At 37.2% G+C, this 23,216-nt stretch overlaps 1 long non-coding RNA gene across 12 annotated transcripts in view; it reads right to left on the reverse strand.

The window, feature by feature from the left end:
* LOC127511490 (uncharacterized) overlaps positions 1-23,216 on the reverse strand; it is a 226,293-nt gene that overhangs the window by 184,265 nt on the left and 18,812 nt on the right. The window contains exon 2 of one of the 12 annotated variants that reach the window (XR_007930037.1): positions 9,548-9,763. The exons of the other annotated variants lie outside the window; for them this stretch is intronic. This is a non-coding gene — a long non-coding RNA (uncharacterized LOC127511490). The remainder of the gene's footprint in view (positions 1-9,547; positions 9,764-23,216) is intronic. 12 annotated transcript variants of the gene reach the window in all.

Raw genomic sequence — 23,216 nt, forward strand, 5'->3', positions numbered from 1 at the left:
TTGTACTTTCTCTGAAAATGTACAGTTCATGCCAGTTTATTCTGTTTTAAAGATGTCTAAACTTAGCTTGACTCAAAAACATGCAGAATAAGTCAATGTGTCATGTGCATGTACCTGTGTGTGCAATGCATGTATGTTTTTGTGAGTCCACTGACCTGAAAAAAAAAAAGATGGAAAGGCTAATGCAACAATCGGACATCACTGATACAGCCCTAGTAACTGCCATGGTCAATGTAAAACCATTACATTAAATGTCATATCCTGTGGTCCAAAAATGATTGTGATCATTCATGCTTCACTGGCTCTGGGTAAAGCAACAGGCGCTCCTACATGTTGACTGCAGAAGTGGTTTGGGTAATAAGCTAAATGCTGCTCTCTAATGTTTCAATAGCAGCTCAGAGACATCCAATTGGCGAAGCAATCTAGATCCAGGTGGTTTTTCGTTTAAAAATTAAACAGATACACTTCCAACAGACTCCTCTACTGTGAATTCACATGATTAGCAGTTAGCTTACTGAAGAGCTTGTTATAATCTGCTTGTTTGCAGATTTCAACACAAATTACTTTGTGAATTATGCATCTTGCTGTCCTTGACAACAATTTGCAGTTGTGTTTGCTAATGACCAACAGCGCCTGAATAGGGTGCTAAATATGAAATTGAGTCAAGGTGGAAACCCAATGTGAGAAGATGGCTTATTAGCAATGCCTTCGCGCTGAACTAGCGAGCCTAATAATGTGCACGAGTCAGTCACTTCGTGATTAAACAATGTAGCAAATATGCTGGGGAAATATTGAACTGTGCTTTATCAAGACATTAAATGTTTGTTTCTGTAGTAATCATATTAAAGCCACTTTTGTCTCATAATATACAAACAAAATACTAATTGAAAATTCTCCACCTCAGTTCTGCATACATTTTAGCTTGCTAATTCTACACAGATTTCTATGATGAGCACTAGAATATCTGCTCTTACTGCAGTCCTCTCTCTTTGTGTTTGTGACTGAGCTGTATCTCTGCTGCCCTTCTCAGGTGAGAATATGCAACTGCAAGCAGTAGTTAATGCACTTTCCTCATCTCTCCCTCTATTTCCCTTTATCTCTCACCCCTTTTCCCCTCTCCATCTGTCTTCCATTTGCCCTCTCCAGCCCATCCGGGTCTTTCTGTTTTTGTTGTTCTTTTATTTAGAAATACAGAGTGAGCCCAGGGCTTGCCCTCCTGCTGTTCCCTCTAAGACTGAAAGCATAGAATCTACCCACTGCAGCAAGACAAAGGAGAAAAAGGCAGAAGAAAGGGCATGGGAGAGGAAGAGAGAGAGTTAAGGAATAAAAGAACAATTTAAGAGAGATAAAAGGACCTGTAAGGAATGGACTGGGACTTAAAAATCACAGTCCAAAGAGGATAATCCTCCACTATATATATCACATATTCATATAGTTTAAACTATTGCATTACATTACAGTTTTCCCCCTTAATTCGCTGAATATTTATATGTATTTGTATTTAGTTCTGACATGCCCCCACAGGTCCACCATGCAGGAAAAGCACAAGTACTTTCACTAAATCACTTTAGTGATTTTTACCATTCAGTGTTGCCAGGTTGGTCGTTAGTAAGCATTCCTGCTGCTATATTATGTAACGCTATTGGCAAGCAATCCAACTTTCCATACATTTTGAAAATCTGACCACAAATTAGATGTTTTGTCATTTAAATTAAGATGTCATTTTGAAAATAAATCAGTTTTCTGGCTGCTAAAAATGAACAACCTGCAGGGCAAAGCGTTTATATAAAATTTGCAGCAGCACACAGTACACCACACCATGAAGAAGATGAACGACTATCAATGAATCAATCGAATCAGAATGCCAACATGGTTTTCCACACATCATTTTTAACATCGCTTTATATGGGCGAAGACAAATCATATACAAGAGTGAAATCGCTCACAGTGTTCCAATGTCTTCATTCCCATTGGTAGTTAGTTAGTCACTGCTTATTTGGATTAAGGTAAACTTTTGCCAGCTCTCTTTGAAAATGAATGACTTCTGGTTGTGTTCAATGTGAAGGGGGCTTTAGTGAAATGACCTTTATTTATTCTGCACCATTTTTACCAACAGCTTCTTTTGTTTTTTGTTTTTTCTCTACTCCAGCTTTTACTCAAATGCATTTTAAAGCACCACTGTCAGGTTTTCTACAGGTCTAGCATTAATCCTACTATGATAATCTGTATAATTCTGAGATAATCTATGGTGCTCTAAGTATTTTGAGCACTGCAGATGCACTCTGAGGCTATTGCATGTGTCTGCACTGAGATCTGCTCTGGTTTAAGCTTGTAAGCTGCTCTCTTAAAGATAGAAGGAGAGGCATCAGTGATGTTTCATTTGATGGCTGCTGCTGTTTGGTCTTTTAATGCTGCTGCACTTCAGCAGATCTAACGAGTCACATCTTCTTTTGCTCTTCTTTAGCTAAAAAAAAGAGTTATTTTCTTGTCTTACATTGATGTGTTTATTGTGAAGTTTTGCGGTTATATTACATAATCTGGGCATAATTCTTGAATTTAGTCTGGCAATAGTGCTGTTACTCAAATTTCAGCACATATTTGATACAAATGCACAAAGACATACACTACCATATAAAAGTCTTGTTATGCTGCACCAATGCTGCATTTATTTGATTAAAAATACAGTAAAGGCAGTGATATTGTGAAATATAATTACTGACACATAATGGTGGCTGTAGTAATGAGCGCATGATGATGGAGATTCAAAGATACAGTCTTTAATAATAAATCCACAAAGGGAACATGTAGAAGAAAACCAGGAATAATATAATAGGCCTACACAACCACTTAAACTGAAATGACACAGAACAATAGAAAACTAAGGGCTTAAATACACAGAGTAATGAGGTAACTAAATGAACAACAGGTGAATGTAATCAGTAACTAAGGGAACTAAGTAGCAAACAGAACAGGAAACAGAATGAAAACAAAATACTAAGAAAACTAAACAGATTAGAACAGAATCCAGATATCAACCCCTGACCCCGACTGAGGATGTAGGGAGGGGGCTTTGGAGGCAGACGAGGGGCTGGCAAAAGGGTAGGTCTCAGGCGGAGATGACGGCAGGAGAGACCATGGCGGCGATGACAGTTGGAGGAGCCAGGGTGAAGATGAGAGCAGGAGGAGCCAGATGGGAACAGAAAACAGCCAGGACAAAGACTCACGGTGGAGTAGAAGGAGGGAGCAGCCATGGTAGAGACTTGGCTGGTAGACCCAGCGAGATGACAGACTGAGATGGAGCTGATGGAAGTGGAGATCAATGCAGAGTCAAACAGACCATGCAACACTGGAGATCGATCTGGAGAACGAGGTGGAAGCCGCAGCATCGAGCGTCCGAGGTGGTGCCACAGTACCAGAGGACTGAAGCGGAGCCGGTAGGACTGAGGACCAAGGAGGGAGGGAAGGCAGAGCCCAACAGAGTCAAAGGGGAGGAGGGACGAAGCACAGCTAAAGGCCCGGAAGTCCATGGCGCAGGCAGAACAACGACTGACCAAGGCGAAGCCAGAGAGACGAGGGAGCCCGGTGGAGCCGTAAGTACCGTGGAACCAAGGGATTAAGTAGCCAAGGTGGAGCCGACTGGTTGACAACCCGAGGTAGATCCACGCAGCAGAGTAGAGTGAGAGGAGGAGCAGAGAGACTAAAGGGAACCAGCAGAGGTGGTGTTGAAGGACTGGCTGTCTTTGGAGGTGGGAGAGGGAGGCTGGGTGGAATCGCTGGAGACGCAGGAGACTTGGAGCTGGGTGGGACCAGCAGAGACGCAGGAGACTTTGAGCCTTTATTCCCGTAATGGCTCTTTAGTGTCACATGATCCTTTAGTGGACACCGTAATACATAAAGGATTCTTTGTTGAAAAGAAAGTTCAAAAGAACAGCATTTATTTGGAAAAAGAAATATTTTGAAACATTATAAATGTTTTTACTGTCACTTTTAATAAAATTATTAATTCAGTCCCTTACTGTCTAAGTGGGCAGTTATTGGCCAGAACAAGCCATAATGTGGACTAGACCTTACGCCGTTTAGTCAAAGGTCTGGCTATGACAGACTAACAAATACACAAACACAGCATAGTCTGCTGAAGAAAAGAGCCAAGACATCAACAACCTTTCCAAAACACCAGGAAGTTCGAGTGTGCACGTTTATTATTAACCTCATTTCCCATAAGCTGGTGTGTGATTAGATATATTATCTTTAATATGAAAAACAGCACATTAGTGATTAGTGGCTCCATGCTAATGATAAGAAGCAAAGCTGTAGTTTATTACTCGCTCAACTGGAGCTGTGTTTGTTTACTGAGGTTGTGCTCTAATTTGTCAGCATTATGCTGTTCATTTTTCTTTGTTAGAGGGACCATGAGGCACAAAGAGAACAAGAGAACTGAAAGAAAGAGAGATGTAAATGACAGAAAGAGAAAGAGTGTGTGTCAGAGAGCTAGAGAGTGATACACAGAAAGAGGGAAATGAGATGGAAAGTGAGAGACAGATTGAAGGGAGAAAATGAATGATGAGAAAGAGAGAGGGAGAGAGAAGTAGAGGACAGAAGGATGACATGAAGGAGACATGGAGGACAATTCTTCCACATCAGTCACTAATCCCTTAACGGTGTGTAATCACCAGTTTAATTAGCAGCTCTGATTGGCCAAGCCTGACCCACTGCATTCTTTCTAGGATCATAAAATGGTCTCTTCAGAAGCTTCTTGATTAATCTCTCAAGGTTTTTTTTTTTTTTTTTTTTTTTTTTTACATGATTCATGTCAATGTTCCGTATTGCATTAAACCCTGTGGAGTGAAGCGTCAAGTTAAAGCACAGGTCAAATTATCACAGTTGTGACTATTTCTTGTCATTCCAAATCGGGACTTCTTTGTTTCTCCTAATTGCATCATTATGTGAGTTTATATCTCACAAGTTCACTTATCTTAAGAAGCGCCAAGCTAAAGTGCAGGTCTAATCACAATTACGACCTTTTCTTGTTATTTTGTGACTCTGCCTCACCATTATGTCTTCTTTACTTCTTGTAACTACATCATTATGTGAATATATAATGTGAATATATATCACAATTTCTTATTCTTAAGAAGCGTCAAACTACAGCGCAGGTCACATTCTCACAGTTGCAGCTTTATTTGTCATAATTGCATCATGATTTTTTATCTCACTATTTCACTTTCTTATTCTTAAGAAGTGTCAAGTTACAGCACAGGTCAAATAATCATAATTGCAACTATTTCTTTTGATTGTGACTACATCTTACCATTGTGAATTCGGTTACACTTTATTTTAAGGTGTCTGTGTTATAGTGTAATTATATATTTAAGTACTGAGTAATAACATTTAACTACATGTACTTGCTATAGGGTTAGGGTTAGGGTTTGGTTTAGGGTTAGTCCCATGTAATTATGCATAATTTATAGTTGTTACTACAGTAACTACATGTAATGTGTAACAAGGACACTGTAAAATAAAGTGTTACTGTGATTACTTTATTAATCATAATTGCATCGTGACTTTATATCTCACAAGTTGACTGTTTCTTATTCTTAAAGTCCCCCTGTCGTCAATTTCATCCCTTAAAACTCATCTTTGATTACTAAAATGACATATTTAAACGTTTTTTGCTGTGAAAAATATTTCTTCATGCCTTAAAACAGCTTAAATGTAACTCTACACCCTTGCTTAATTTATGCAGATCTATGAATATGCTAATTAGCCCCACCTCCACTCACTCACACGAGCTCAGAGATCCACTCGGTCAACTTACTGAGGTAAACGCTGCCTGGTTTCGTTTTTTACAACGTTGGACACATAACTGTATTAATATGATTAGCCTTTTGCTCGACTATGTTATCAAACAGCTAATGATGTGTTGCTAATGTTACACAAACCATGTTCCCGTTCACCATCTCTGAGTCAGACAGCTGCCCTCTGAAAATCAGTATGCTTAGAAATGCTTTGAACAACAAAAGGGCACCATAACAAATCGTAATATACATCACTCACCCTACATTGCTAAATCAACCCGATTTTTCATATCAACAGAAAAATATACAGAGACAACCTGGCTTCTCTTGAGATCTGCTTCAGAGCGGTCATAGTTAGTGATATGCTAAACCCCGGCACATTGACGTGATTGGTTATGAGGTAGTTTGTTAAATAAGAAATACCAGCGATTTCAAACCGCATCTTTAGATCACTGCAGTTTTAAAGAGAAAATACTCAGCAATGATGTTGACTTATTAACTTGCACATGGTTTGTCTTGAAGCATATTAAAAACACCACATAGACATTTAAACAACATTAAAAACTTGATTTTCACCACAGGAGGACTTTAAGCATCAAGATACCGATACGTCAGATTCGCACAAATATGACTATTGCAGCTTCTTTATTTTGTGTAATCGCACAAATCATTATGTGACTTTATATCTCACAATTTCACTATTTCTTATTCTTATCTCACAGTTTCTGGTTTTATTTTTTCCTTGAGATGGAAACGTGCTTCCTAGTGAACAGCCTACATTTAGGCTAATGTAGTACATTATTTGGTAGAAACATTTTAAGGTATCTTTGTTACAGCGTAATTATACATTTAGTACTGTGTAATATAAATTAACAACATGTACTTACTATAGGGGTAGGTTTAAGAATAGGGTTTGGTTTATTTGCATGTAATTATGTATATTTACTGTTATTACTACTGTAAGTACATGTAACAAGGACACTGTAAAAGTGTTGCCCTGATTATAATTAATTAATGTATAACTATTTATTGAAAAATGTGTTTTATCATAATGCCGTTGACATCGTTTAATAAAAGGTCAAAGCTGTGCATGTTGACAATTTTATCTCTTTTTTGTAGCATGCTTTGTATCATGAACACCTTACCTGTAGTAAAATCAATGTAATGCATAGCTTGCTGGATTATTTTTTTATTCTTTAGTTTGCCTTCACCACTTTCACTGTTTACTAACACTTCCTACTGTCTTGCTAGCTAGAAACCTCATAAAACCACCCTTCTGTGACACTATCTGCAAATCTTTTCATCTGGAGGTCATGGCGGTGAAACCCTGATGCGAGTCATACCATACAGTACCATCATGCAGTCGTAACAGCTCAAAATGGCACATGGGTTCCTGATCCTCATGACTCAGTAATGAGTGTGTGTGTGTGTGTGTGTGTGTGTGTGTGTGTGTGTGTGTGTGTGTGTGTGTGTGTGTGTGTGCCTTTAAAGTTACTGTACTTGCTCATTATGAGCAGACTGACATGGCACATTGCCTTCCATTATCTGGATTACATAAGCAGGTCAGCGCTCAGATGTGCTGATGCATTCTTGATTAATCACTTGAGTGTGTGTGAGTCCTATGAGACAGCTGCATGGACTTTCCCAAACCACTCCACCAGATGTGCAATGCCCCATCCCTCCAAACACTCTTCCACTCACGTGTAAAGACACACACACACCATCTTTCCTTATCAATTTCCACAACTGCTCCCAGAACATCTCAAGCAAAGCACTCATCACCCTCCTCTCTCTGAAAAGACTCAACCCAGCACTCCTAGTGGGGTTACTCTTGCCTTTAGGGAATGTCTTCACAACAAAAGACACATAACCTAACAAACAGATACTTCAGGTGACAGATATGTCATATTAATTATCAGTCAGTTATCACTTAAAATGACCAAGCATTCACACAGTTACTGTACTGCAATCCACTACAAAAATATATTTTTAAATTGTTTATATATATATATATATATATATATATATAATAAAAATGTTTAAAATCGTAACACTATAGCTCTTTAATATGTGTGTGAGGAAACATACTCACAGTGCAACAACTGTTTGTATGTTTGTTGATTTTAGTAATCTCTGAGCACAAGAGATAGCGAAAGAAACAGGAAGAGAGAACGAGGGAGAGAGAGTTCCTGCTTTGGTTGTTTCAATATCCTCAGGCTCACTCTACAGGGAGTGATTTAGCCACACATATATATATATATATATATATATATATATATAAAATGTTCCTCTCGCTCTCTGTTCCTACATCCTACTCTCTTTTCTCTTCAGTAACCCTGTGTTTTATGTATCCATGTTGACTTTTGTTGGCTCGCTGGGTTGAGGAAGGAAACTGCAAAGACTTTTATATTAAAAGTGAAAGAGTTTATTTTGTTTTTCAGCTTGCCTTGGTCAGTCTTTCTTGAGAATTAATAAAGGCAACCTGTTTACAGATTACAGAGCAATTACAGAACTCCAGTTTTAAAGGAATAGCTCATTAAAAAATGAACTATAAACCTGTATGATTTTCTTTCTTCTGAGGAACTTACAAGGAGAAATTGGTTATATATCACTCATGTGATTCTAACTCACTATAACTTGACTGAATAATTTCTTAAATTTGGTCTTTTTCTTAAATAAAGCTGCCCTAATGCTTCATAAGTGCAGAAAGATTTCAGTACTCTGTAGGGATCACTTTTATGGTGCTTTTGTGTCCTTTTTTGAAGCTTGAAAGCTTCAGTCTTAAGGACTAATTGCATGGAAAAGAGCAATCAGAACAATTCTCTAAAATGGCTCCCTTTGTGCGGGAAAGTAATACGGTATAAAACGACACAAGGCTGAGTAAATGATGACGGAATTTTCTTTTTTGGCTGAACTGTTCCTTTTAGGTTGAATGGGGTTGAAAAACTGCATCTTTTGAGTTCATTTAAAAGCCTTACAAAAGAAGTCTGAATCTCTCTAATGCTGTCTTCACATTTCTCTCTTTTAGATATTTTTCTCTTTTATTGTCAGGTGGCACAGAAAAACACAAATTTTCCCCTCCTCAAAACCAGTTCTCTTGTGTTTCATATCATTTTTCATCATTTTTATCTCTTACAGTCTCTATTGCCTTCCACGGTCTATCACTGTCATTCCTTTTCTCAGAAACTCTATTTGATTCTGTTCATCTCTTCTTCCACCCTTATAAATTTTGAAACACTCAGTATAAAAAAAAACAGAAGACAGCACCTTGTGTGTGCTTGAAATAGACCCTAACCACACAGACACACACAAAATGCACACAGCGAGGTAGAGCTTTAATGATGTGTCCGGTTCTATTAGCTGTGCTGCCATCTTACTATTCAATGAGTTCATTATTCACCCTCTTGTGACTCTGGGGCCTCTTATCTCCCTGCATTTCTCTGCATGTCAACCTTTCCACACCTCCTGACTGACCCCGCAGGGATTTTTAATGGAGATCGCTGCAGCGGACTCTCACTTCTGATCTCTTTCAAATCGGATGAAGTTAAGTTAAACCAACAAAAGAAAACTTGCCGCAAATACAATAACAGTGAGCTCTATCATTTAAATGGAGGAAAGTTGTGATTTAGCCGCTGTGTGTGAAGGTAATCTTCATCCTCGGCTGGCTGAAGCGCGTGCCTCCCGTCGGGATCACAGCGGCAAACTCTCGGAGAGAGGTGCGGTGGCGTGCTGTGGGATAGATATAAACTCACACGTTTGTACGAGAATGCCGCTTCCACATCACCCATCTCTCTCTGTAATCAGGAGCCCGCGGTCACGCGTTTGATGAGCTGCTCACTCGTCCCGCTTGTGCCGACAGGTAAAAACCGAAGCGACCGTGGAATGTGCTTACGGTCTGTCTGGGGCTGCGGATCAAAGGGGCCGCTAAAGGGATCCCCGGATCAGAGCCGACATCCGGAAGCCAATAACTGTGGGATTAAGATAAAAATCAGCCTTTCACTGGATTTCATCTCTTTCATTTTTCCTCTCGTTTTATTCCATGCCCCCTCTCTTTATTCCTCTTTCACTTCTTTTCTATTCCTAAATTAATGCAGTCTCTTTCTTTTTTTGTGGTGTTTTTGAAAAGGCAGTGTAGGACTGCAGATTCTCTCAGGCTGATAATGCGCACAGTTAAAGTGGCTCATTAAACCCATTTTTCACACAGAAATCACTGCGTAGCTCCAAGTCTGCAGTCAGCACTTTCCTTCCCCCACCCATCCGCTGGGTTGTATAAGCGTCTGATAAAAATAGTGCAATTGAATCAAACTGCACATCATTTCATCAAACTGTTTGACTCCTGCTTTTGCTTCTTCTTGTTTATTAAAACTCTTCTTAAAGGGATAGTTTACCCAAAACTCACCTTGATGTTCCAAACACAGAGAAATGTACAAAAATCTTTTCCACACAATCACGGTGGATTTAAAACTTCAAAGGCACCATAAAAGTATAATAAAAGTGGTCCATATGACTTCTGCACTATTTAAAGTCTTCCAAAGGAGAATAAGACTGAAATTTCATTCACTGAAAACATTGGCATCCACCTTAGCTCACTGTGCCACATTCAGAAGAGCTCAAGTTCGTTGGATCTTTTCAATAAATCTATTGACTGAATTCACAAAGCAGGTCTGTATGATTCATGAATTATGAATTGTTTTCTGTTCTCTCTGATTTAATGTTTCAGGGGGGAGAAGAAGATTATCAGTGAATAACAACATAAATTTTAGTCTGTGCACACAAAACTATTATATGACTTCATAAGATAATGCACAAGTCATAATAATTTTATGGAGCTTTTTTGTAATTTTGGAGCTTGACAGCACCTTTCAGTTTCATTATATTGAAAAGAGTGGCACAGATATTCTTCAAAATCACTCTTGTTGTGTTCCACAGGGAAAAAGAAAGTCAGATGGGTTGGAACAACATCAAGATTAGTCAATTATGATAAAATCATTTTTGGGTAAACTGTCTCTTTAATAGATAAACCCAACATCACAGACCTGTAGGCGGTTGCATTAAAGGGATAGTTCACCCAAAAAATGAAATTTCTGTCATTAATTACTCACCCTTATGTCGTTCCACACCCGTAAGACCTTCGTTCATCTTCAGAACACAGATGATGAAATCCGAGGTTTTTTATCCCCCATAGAAAGCAACGAAATTACCACATTCAAGGTCCAGAAAGGTAGTAAAGACATTGTTCAAATCAGGGGTGTCCAAACTTTTTTAAAAGGGGGTCAGATTCGATGTCGTGGACACATCTGGGGGCCGGTTCCTTCTCAATTTTTTTATATATATATATATATATATATATATATATATTACATGTTTTGTTTCTTGAAAACATGACAGATTTGACAAAAGCTTGAGCTGACAGTAGAGTAGCTTGAGATAAGACACAGAGGTAAATTTAATACACAAACAATATCTGTAAAACTTTTAACAACCTCGTTTTAAAAGGGTGAAATTTAAATATTACAGTAATATTAAAGTTAGAACTCTATTCTTATTTAAATTTAAAAAAGTACTCTAATTAGATCACCACAGGTTTATGACAAAAAATAGTCTATAATTTGGCCTTTATTACTCATTTAATACATGTAAACATTAAACTGAAGTTGCGTCCCAAATGACGCACTATACGTTATGCACTTATACACTATGTACTTATGCACTATGTACTCATCCATGTAGTGTGTGAATTGTATAACGTTATTTTGTCATTTAGTCTGATACCCCCTCCCTCTCCCCTACGTAATTAAAGCTGTTGAGTGCATGAAGTGTCCAACATTCCACACTTCGTTTTTTCCGTTAATTTAGTGCATCATCCGGGTATTTAAAGTGCACTTTTTCTTTTTGGAATTTTCTGTGTGAATGCACTACTCGCACTATTTGTACTTAAAAACATCATAGAATAGTGCATAAGTACGCGAATTCGGATGCACCTTGAATTAAATAAGTTCGTGAGTCACGCAGTGCGCACAAGTAGCACTGTTTCGTTCCGCTTTTGGCGCGTTTCCCTGGCCTAAAATCTAGTATAAAATCATCCCTTGTGTTGACATTGTGAAACTGCACCATTTGTAAATTATGCGTGGTGGGCCACATACAATGTATTTTAATAGACAAGCTGCGGGCCGTTTGAAATTGTGGTTCAACAGTGGTTCAACCTTAATGTTATGAAGTGACAAATAGTGAAAAATAACGACTTTATTGAACAATTTCCTCTCTACCCTATCAGTCTCCTTACACAGTTTACATTAAAGACACATTGCAGAGCTTCCGTGTTCTACATCAGAACGCTGGCTCATTATTGGCCGCCACCTGCATCAGCATCACACGTCGTGGTGCTCACGTGAACAGCGTCAGCCAATAATGAGCAGGCGCAAAAAAAGTATTCTCGTCGCTTAATAACATTAAGGTTGACCCACTGTAGTCACGTTGACTATTTTAACGATGTCTTTACTACTTTTCTGGACCTTGAATGTAGTAATTTTGCTTTCTATGGGAGATAAAAAACCTCTCGGATTTCATCAAAAATATCTTAATTTGTGTTCCGATGATGAATGAAGATCTTGCAGGTTTGGAACATGAGGGTGAGTAATTAATGACAGAAATTAAATTTTAGAAACTAGAAACTAACCCTTTAACTTCTTGCTTGTATTAGCCTTTGTCATTTGGTATAGCTTTTTTATGCCAGTTACATAAAGTAGATCTAATTTGAATCAGAAAAGTAAGACTAGTTCTTAAGACACAGTCTTATACACAGTCTTATTGTGGCTATGTTTATGCATTTGGCGACTGGAGTACAAGCAGTAAACGTGAACACAGCAACAGAGAGATTTCCATATTTCACTTATTATATGGTAGCTCCAAAGATCCTAGTCAGCAAACACAGAGATAAGTGTGTGTATATGTGTGTGAGAAAGAAACTTTCTCTCTCTGACACTGATGTGGTGTGGCACTGAAAGCCTGCAGCAGTTTTCTGGCCAGCGGTTACATCCTGCAGCTTCACACTGGCTTAGACAAGCAAAACAACGCTAAGAGCTCGCACAGACACACACTTGTACACAAATATAGAGGGGAAGGCAAAAGAGAGCACTCAACAAAGTAACCACATTTAGGGATTAGAGGACGTGGGCAAAACCGCTCCACAGAGAAGCTCTGACAAAGCCAGACAGCAAAGAATAGAAAAAAAAACTGACAGCTGTTTCCAAAAAACCCTGTCAAAAACTCTCAATTAAATCAAGCCAGTCTGAGCTCATCACCGAATTAACTCCACTCGACTCAGTTTAAAAGATCCAACTAAACAAGACTTTAATTAATTCATATTGAAAAACTTTTTGAGTGCTGTGTGTTTGTTTCTTAAAGGAACACCTCAAAATCACAATCATGTCATCATCTACTAACTCTTATGCCATTACCAAATCCATATGATTTTATTTTTTCATAAAAAACACAAAATGAGAAATTTAGCAAAATGTTTAAGCTGCTCTTTTTTCATAAAATGAAAGCATACTTTAATCAGCTAAAAAAAATGCTTAAAAAAGTACCATAAAACACCATAAATATAGTCCACGGTACCCTACTGTTCAAAAGTTTAAGGTCAGTAAGATTTTATTTATTTATTTATTTTATTTTTCACTTATTTTTTACTTTTATGAGTAAAGACTTGTACATAACGTAACAAAAAACTCTTTTCAAATAAATGTTTCTATTCATCAAAGAATCCTGAAAAAACCTATCAGGGTTTCCACAAAAATATTAAGCAGTACAACTGTTTTTAACACTGATAATTAATGTTAAGAAATGTATCTTAGGCAGCAAATCAGGATATTAGGATGAAGGATCATGTGACACTGAAGAAATTAGTAACAATGCTGAAAATACAGCGTTTCCATCCCAGGAATAAATTGCATATATTAAATATATTAAAATGGAAAACAGTTATTTTACATTGTACTAATATTTCACAATATTACTGTTTTTATGTTTTGTTTTTTGTTTTCAAATAAATGCAGCCTTGATAAGCATAAAATACTTTTTTCCAAAAACATTTAACTTTTTCAAACTTTTTCAATAACAAATTATATAACAATTTTTTCCAATAACAAATTATATATCAGCTTGCACACCAACAAATAATAATGTTACGTTTTTCTCTAAGCGCATACTTCAGTTATATTCAGTTATCAGATTCAGAGATAAAGCAATAATTGGCAGACCCCTGCTGTATTACTGCAGACCCCCTGTTGACGACCCCTGGATCTGACTATTTCATTTCATGAACTTAATATTTATCTGTTATTTTACAGGAAGACTAAAGCGTCTGTCGAAATCATACAGTACTTTTTTATCTTTACCAATTGTATTTTATTAATGCCGCCTCTCTTATGCTGCAATCCACTTTTATCTTTTAATTTTTTTAAATTCTCTTCTCTTTTTTTAATTCAGAGTTTATGGATTCCCTTTCCCTGTTGACCACATGCAGGTCTCATAAACCCAATTCGAGCACTCAATGCAGAGGTCTGTGTATGAAACGTGGCGCCTGAAGCTTGATTCTTTCTCCCTTGTGTATCTGCCATCATCTGGTCAGCATTAGAGCTGCACCAACCTGCTGGGTTTACACAACACCACAACTGACCTCCACACACAGGCAACTTTCACACGTGTGAGCAGCAGGCGCACATGTGTACAGTACAGAAACACATACAGGCACATTGGTCAAGGTGACAGTATGTACAAGTGTATTGTGTGCACATCACACCAGAGAGAGTGTGAGCAGCTGTTTGTTTAATGTGCATGCGGCAGAATTCACCCAGAAGTTCAAGGCTGATATGGACCGGTGACTCTGTCCCTGCAGGAATGGCGGTTACGTGCTGAGACTTACTGACAATAAGGCCAGTATCTTGAATTTTGCGGATCAGTGGGTTATCTTTGCTGTAGCATTCTTAACTGAACCGATTTACTTGAGCTGTAATCGAAAAACAAAAACTGCAGCCTGCAAAAGGAGAGAATTTAATGCAGTGTGTGTGTGTGTGTGTGTGTGTGTGTGTGTGTGTGTGTAAGATTATGTCTGTGGGACCCTCTGCTTTACAGCAGCACTGCATAGCTTTAGAGCCTCTTCCTCTCCGAATACATGAATAAAAAATAACTGCATAAAAAAGGGTAAAAATCTGGCAGTGTACAAGTATATGGATATCCATCTTATGTAACATGAATTAAAATCAGAGCTTTCACCCTGTGTGAGCGTGTGTGGTGTGTGAACAAATTGGTGATGACCGTACTTGTGTGTTTATCCCTCAAAGAGTGTGTGTGTGTGTGTGTGTGTGTGTGTGTGTGTGTGTGTGTGTGTGTGTGTGTGTGTTTATCAAGTGCTTTGCTCAGATCCTGGTGCTTTAGCGATTGGTGAGGGGGGGGGGGAATTACAATCCTCAAAAGCTGATGACAATGTGTTTGCCACAGAGAATATACTTATCACAGATGCCAAGAAAATTAGCATGGAAATGATTCAGCTGACAGTCTAACATTATATCTGACTGCAAAGGCCCAAAATATTTATGCTTACAGCTGAAGAGAGTGGAGGAGCGAGGGAGAGAGAAAGAGAGAGAGAGAGGGAAATGAACAGCACACATCTAAAAACCCAAGAGAAAGAAAACCTCTTTATGAAGTCAAAAGAAATGTAATGTGAAGGATCCTGGCTCAGCTACAGAAAAAAGTGAAGAGAGAAAGTGAAACAGAGAGAGAGAGAGAGAGAGAGAGAGAGAGAGAGATGGGGGAGAGGCTGACTTCAGACTTTAGAAATGGACCCACTGCAGAGACCATGGACTGTGACATTGTGGGTTGCCATAGAAACGGGAACAGGCGCTTATGTGTTAATGGTTTGCATATAGATTGAAATGAATGTGTGCGTCTGGACTGCTTAGAAATTAGCAATAAATATCTTGTCAATCATGTTATTCCGCTCGTAACTTAACATAGCTACACAATTTTTTCAAAATATGCCCAGTTTGTCTCATTAAAAGCCCTCAATATATATTTTCATATCATGATCATACAGTTTTACATAAATGTGGGAAGATTCGAACTATAACAACACATCAGTTTTGTCCACTTTCTGCAGATAATCAGCCTAAGAAAAATGTTTCAATTAACACAATTTTCTGTTTAAAATTATATTAAAATAAATATAATATATATCAAATATTTAATATAATATAAAACTATATTTATTATATAAATATAAAATAATTATTCAAATAACGGTAACACTTTATTTTAGGGTTCAATTCTCACTATTAACTAGTTGCTTATTAGCTTGCACATTACTAGCATATTGGCTGTTTATTAGTACTTATAGATCACATATTAATGCCTTATTCTGCATGACCATATTCTACATCCTAATCCTACCCCATACCTAAACTTAAAAGCTACAAAACTACCTTACTAACTATTAATAAGCAGTAAATTAGGAGTTTATTGAGGCAAAAGTTGTAGTTAATAGTGAATATGTGTTCCCCTTCTAAAGTATTAGCCAAATAACTGTGTTCTATTGTACAATCTAATTAAAATATTGTTTTTTTTTTTTTAATTATTATTATTATTATAATAGTTTTTAAATATTCCATGTTATACACTACATTTATAATAAAAAAGGTGCACTGGTTTTAGATAAAGCACATATCACACTACAATACACAGCTATCACTACTTGATATCATGTTCAAGTTCAAGTGTTCATGTGTCTTTCTTTACCATTTATTTATCTGTATGAAAAGACACACATTATGGGAGGCCAAAACTAGGTCTGTGTTCCCCAGTTTGTTTTTCTAAACTCCTGAGATGATACTTTTGCTGATTCTCTCTCTCATTAGATGAGCATTTTCAGAGTAAAAGATCTGCAAGCACAGCATACCACCATCCAAGAATGAGTCTTTTTCTCTCTCTCTCTCGCTCTCTCTCTCTCTCTCTCTCTCTCTCCACCCTGACCAACTCTTGGTTTGAATGAGACCTTGGCTAATTGAAGGTAAAGCCTTTTTTTTTTTTTTTTCTCTCCATGGTGTAATTATGTTTACACATTAAAGAGGAGAGATAAGAGAAAGGATCTTCAGCGGATGTGCAAATCCGGTCCATTACAAACCATTGATCTACAGAGCTAAAAGGGTGTTTTCTCTTTGATTATGTTCTCTCTCGCTCTCTTCTAGTAAGGTATATTTGCTTTTCTCAACTGTGAAAAAGTTGATCATCCATATTTCTTTTTATAATTGCCATAAATTAACAGAGTTGTCCACTGAGAACTATTACAAACATTAGATGAAAAGGGGAGTCCCATTTAGGACTTTTAATGGCATCATTAAAGTATACAAGGATCTGTTTGAAAATGCTGAAAGTCTCGTGATTTAAGCTCTCAAGATGTTATTCTGTGCTCTTAGTTGCTCTCTGCGACTCATGTTACAATCTGAAGAATTTGCAGACTGCTCAGCACCATCCAGCATATCTTCACTGTATGGAAGCGACTAATGCTTGAGCATTTGAAGAGGAGAGATACGGTTCCACCAAGTCATGAATATCAATGCAGATGAAGCAATGTGGGCAGAGTAATTTCATGGTTAGAATCTAAATATGCTTTAAAAAAAATCTTTTTATGTATTAGTAGTAGTTTGTGTAGTTACACAATTCTAATTATGTTATTAAAGGGATAATTCATTCAAAAATGAAAATTCTGTCATCATTTACTCACCCTCAAGTTGTATCGGGGAACATCAACTGTTTGGTTTTGGTTTGCCCTGTTGACTTCCATACTATGGAGAAGAAAAAAAATAATAGTATGGAAGCCAATGGGGTCCATCAGCTGTTTGGTTACCAACATTCTTCAAATTATCTTCTTTTGTGTTCAGCAGAAAAAAGAAATTCATACAGGTTTGGAACAACATGAGGGTGAGTAGATGATAGAATTTTCATTTTTGGATGAACTACCCCTTTAAGCCAAACTGTCAAATCTTTTGTTTAAACATAAATCTTTCTCCCAAACTAATATTGTGTCCTGACAAGGCATAATGGAACACAATTCCACTGACAGGTACATTTTTAGTCCACACTGAAAGCGAGAATTCACATTAATTGACATGTATTCAGTTGGATGACACTTTTATTCAAAGTGACTTAATGATATATATAATAATACAAGCAGAAGTGAGAATTAATGCAAGCCGCAAAGAGAACATGACACAAGTATCGCTACCATACCAAATTTACATTAAGTACTAGAATAGTGCAACTGCACAACGTGAGATAGTAAAGTGCTCCTCCAAAAATGTGTCTTTGGCAGTTTTTTTTTTTTTTGGAAGATTGCAATGGATTTTGCTGTTCAGGTGAAGGTTTGGAATTAACTTGAGCACTGAGGAACAGTGAATGTGAAGGTTTAAGTAAGTGACCTTATACTGAACTATAATGGAGCCACAAGACATCATTCATTTTATTGACCACAGGGGATCTTAAGTGTTTAGGTAAGAGGGTACAGAGCTAGAGGCTGTCCTGTATTACTACCATCCGAGTTTTCAGTTTCATCGTATCGTGCCTGGTTGAGATAAATAATTTCAAACTTGAAGTCTTAAGTTTGAATGAGTTGCAAAGTCTAATCTTGCTCTTTAAAATTAACTGCAATAAAGTTTAGTCCTAATGTCGCTCAAACACACCTGGCTGTAATTTACAAGTGAACCCAAAGACACTGATTAGCTGATTCAGGCATGTTTGATTACAGCTGGAATTAAACGCTGCAGGAAGGATAAATCTCCACAGGAGCAGAACTGTGTGCCTCGGCTGTGAACTCTAACTAATAAAAATAAATAAATAAAAAAAGAATAGAAAGACAGATAGATGGACAAACATATGGAAGCTTTTTTCCGCCACTAAATAAAAAAATAAAAAAGGTAATTGCGACTTTTTATCTCACAATTCTGACTTTTTTCTCAGAATTATGAGATTTAAACTCGCAATTGCGAGTTATAAAGTCAGAATTGCGTGATATAAAGTCAGAATTGCATGTTATAAAGTTAGAATTGTGAGATATAGTCACAATTTCTACAATTGTGTTTTTATCACACAATTCTGGCTTTTTTTCTCAGAATTGTGAGTTATGAACTCACAATTGCAAGTTATAAAGTCAGAATTGTGTGATATAAACTTGCAATTCTCTTTTTTCTCACAATTGTGAGTTTATATTATGCAATTCTGACTTTATAACTCACAATTCTGACTTTATATCATGCAATTCTGACTTTTTAACTCGCAATTGTGAGTTTATATCTCACGATTCTGAGAAAAAAGTCAGAATTGTGAGATATAAACTTGCAATTGCGAGAAAAAAAGTCAGAATTGTGAGATAAAAAGTCACAATACCTTTTTTATTTTTATTTCATGGCGAATAGGATTGATGAACAGCAGATCTGTAGCTCTGGATTGAATACAGATTTATTACTGAAACAGGGAACTGAAGTTCTTTTGTAGCCATTAAGAGACTTATTTTTCAAATTTGTTGTAAATAAAATAAAGACTGCTGGAGTATGATTTACAAGAAAATACTATTTCAATCATTCTACTTCAGAATTTCATGTTACTTGCCATTTCTTTGCATATATTTGTGAAATTCACTAGCACTTTCTAAGTGAAAACTGGGGCACGTTCAAGCTCAAACCGGTGCGCAACGTTTTGTTACGGTTTCCGGGTTGAACAACATGTTTCCTGGAAACGGTGTGCAACGGTGTGCAACAGGGTTTAAGATACGTTTTCTCTTGTTTGGTGGGTGTGTTAAAAATGTCAGCCCAATCAGCAGCAACATGTACAGTATATAAACCACGCGGTATTTAAGAGACAGCTCGCAAAATGGGTCCAAGTAAAGTCGTTTACAAATGTGTCCGCTGCAGCTATACGCAACAATTGAAGATATTAGAAGACTTGTTTGTCGTAAGAGTTTTATAGTAAAAATATAGCATATTAATTCTTCAGAAAGAAATGAAGAATGGTCTTCTCAGCTGCCATAGCTGCAACTCTTGCATCATCAGAACAGGGTGTTCAACGCACTACTGTTTCCATTTATAAAACGTTTTGCAACGTTTTGTCAGGGCTGAACGCAGCCCTGATCTTATGCCAAATTGTTTTCAGTGTGGGAAAAGCAGATTTAGAAGAGTGCCATAATAGCCAACAACAAATATACTAATGTAATTATGTGCAGTGTTGGGGAAAGTTACTTAAGTTAAGTATTACAATATTGCGTTACTTTATAAAAAAGTAACTAATTTTGTTACTTAGTTACTTTTTATGGAAAGTAATGCATTACGTTACTTTTGTGTTACTTTTTCTCATCTGGACTGGACTGTTTGTTTGTTTTTATGACAACAAAAAAGTTCTATTTTTGGCAAATGTAAAGGCCCTTTCACACCAAAAGTAAAATGAATAAGCCTCAGGCTGAAGGAAGTGCAAATTCACACCTGTACAGTAGAGGGCGCAGCTCAAACAAACAAGCCTTTCAGCTGTGCTGCCATTCTGGAATACAGAAGAATAGGATGCAGAAGTAAATGAGTAAACGTATACTCACATTTAGTCTAGAACTAGTCTGGGATAACCATCATGTTCACACAGCGCACACAGCACCTCTACACTTACTCCCAATTTCTCTCGACATGGGCACAGTAGAGCTGTCAGTCAATAAATTGGAAAACAAAGTAACTTGCGTTACTTATTTGAAAAATGAACTCAGAAATTTTGTTGTAAATTTAAAAGTAATGCGTTGCTTTACTAGTTACTTGAAAAATGTAATCTGATTATGTAACTTGCGTTACTTGTAATGCGTTACCCCCAACACAGATTATGTGCCATAGAATACAAAAGGCATCACTATGGATATGGAATATGATGTTCTGTCAGTACGGTTGTAGAGGGCTATGTTTCAGTACTGTTGTGTTTTAAAATCCACCACCCTGCTTCCACCAGCCAAGCTGAAATTATTACAGGAGCAATGATTGACAGGTTCTCTCAGAGAGACGCCTGTGCAAACTAATGGAGAGATCTGGAATGCAGCAGTGAGGAAATGTTGAAAAAAAAAAAAAAGAATTTATAGCCATCAAAAGTCATATTATGAGATTAAAGGAGACAAACCCATTTAGATTGAGTTAATCAAGTATTCTGGGCCAAACACAAGCTTGTAAATGTACATAACGGCCCACTGCATCACTGCAGAGAAAACACAAATGAACCAAACATCAGGCCATCAGCTTAGACAGAGGCTTGAAAAGTTTGGGAAGAGCTAGGAAGCCATAAATGTAGGTATAGTGATATGCAAAAAGAGAACAAGAGTTGGCGGTAAGGGTATTAGAGCTGGAGAGAAGGAGAAGACTTGTTTGGTTTTGGAGTGGCAGTCAGGGCACGCTGACATTTCCTTTAGATGTGCACTTTTTCAGAAGGCCCGCAGGGGAGACGGGATTGCCCGCGACGACCGCCACCAAAGAGGGCAAAGCTGAACACTGACACTAACAACAGGAGACAGAGCAGGCGACGTGACGTAACCTATTACACTTTAATACCTGTCTAAAACAATCTCCCTCTCTATCACACACACTCTCACACTTCAAGCCGCAAGCTCAGATCATAGACTCCCTCTGTCTCCTTTGTACGTGCACACGTATACGCATGATAAACCCCCAACTGCGTCACAAATGCTTGCACAGATTCATGAATACACACACGCACACACACACACACACACACACATACACACAGACAAATTCTCTGCTGTCACAGCCCCCAAATATGCCATGTCAGGTCTCGCAGAGTGGGTGTGTTACTTGGGGCAGAGTGTGTGTTACACCGGGCTGGCTTGACCCACACGAGTGTTCAGCTGTGCACGGAAAACCCTGGAGGATTACTGTACATGGGCAGGGATGAGGTTCTGTACGTGCCTCTGTAACACACATGCTGGGTAATCAATATTGCATGCGAGGAAAGCTGTGTGCACTAAATAATGAGGTATTTGTAAACTCAACATAATACATATCTAATGACACCAAACATGAATATAACCCTGCATGGCTCAACAATAAACCACTTGCTTTCTGCCTCCTTTTTAACAAAATAGTCATAAATAATCTGTAATATTTTACTTTATAGGTATAACTCACTTGTTAAAAACATGTTGGGATCATATATCATGACTGTCCCCCATAATGTTAATGACCATTATGTTAAAAAAACACACATTTATATTATCGTGAATCAAAAAGTTCTCATTAACATGACAGTGATGTGAAAAAATATATTAATTGAAAAGTATTGCCTTTAAGCTGATTTAAATTTTAAAAATCATTGCATTATATACTGCTAAATAATTATTTTCTTTATATAATGTTTTTGGTAACACTTTACTTAAAGCCTTTAAATAAAAAATAAAATATTTTATAACAGTATTTTTAATGCATTTATTATGCCTTGTAATTCACCTTATAATAATGAATAATTATAACCATAGATATAATACATTAATACTTACACTGTAAAAAAGAATTGTTGGTTTAACTTAAAAAAAGTAAGTTACCTGATTGCCTTAAAATTCATTGAAGTTCACTGAATTAAAATTTGAGTAATGCAATGAAGGCGATTGGTTTAATCAACAGAAACTCAAAATATTATGTTATCTGAACCACATTAATTATCTAAGTTGATTTGATAAAAGAAAAAATGTTGTGATAAATCATGAAAATAATTTTTTACAGTGTATGTTACACCTGTAATGCATTAAAACACATAACAAACAACCAATTTTATATGTAACAAGGAATTACCTTTGGTTACGTTTATTTTTTGAATACCTTTATAAAGCATTACACTGTATATAAAGGCTTTAAGTAAAGTGTTACCATGTTTTTTAATTGATAAATCTTTAATTTTAAACAGAAAAGATTAATTATGAATTAGTTTGTTTTAAATCTCGATTTAAGCACTGTAAAGAGGTTTATATAACGCATAAACCTCGCATCTGAATCAGAAGCACACAATTGCTTCACCTTTCCCTACTATGTCATGTCAAGGGCAGATGCTCTGCAGTCTTTGGTTCCCTGAGACCTTTTCTCTCTAATCCAGCAATTAACATGAATTAATTAATGATAAAAGGGAAGCCAAAGCAGACCTTGAAGATGCTCTTCTGCCTCGTAAGCATTCTGATCTCCTCTGAAGGTCACCAAGATCATTAGCCTGCTTCAGATCTTGGAGCTGAGGAACAATACAATAACTGAACTTTGATAAGCTTGCAGTCTCCACCCTTCTTTACTCCTTTTCTTCTATCGCTCTCTTTCATACCCGTATCTCATTCTCTCTCTTTCGTTTCCTTTATGTGTT

The sequence above is a fragment of the Ctenopharyngodon idella genome, chromosome 4, assembly GCF_019924925.1.
Source record: "Ctenopharyngodon idella isolate HZGC_01 chromosome 4, HZGC01, whole genome shotgun sequence".
In the NCBI taxonomy this organism is placed as follows: Eukaryota; Metazoa; Chordata; class Actinopteri; order Cypriniformes; family Xenocyprididae; genus Ctenopharyngodon; species Ctenopharyngodon idella.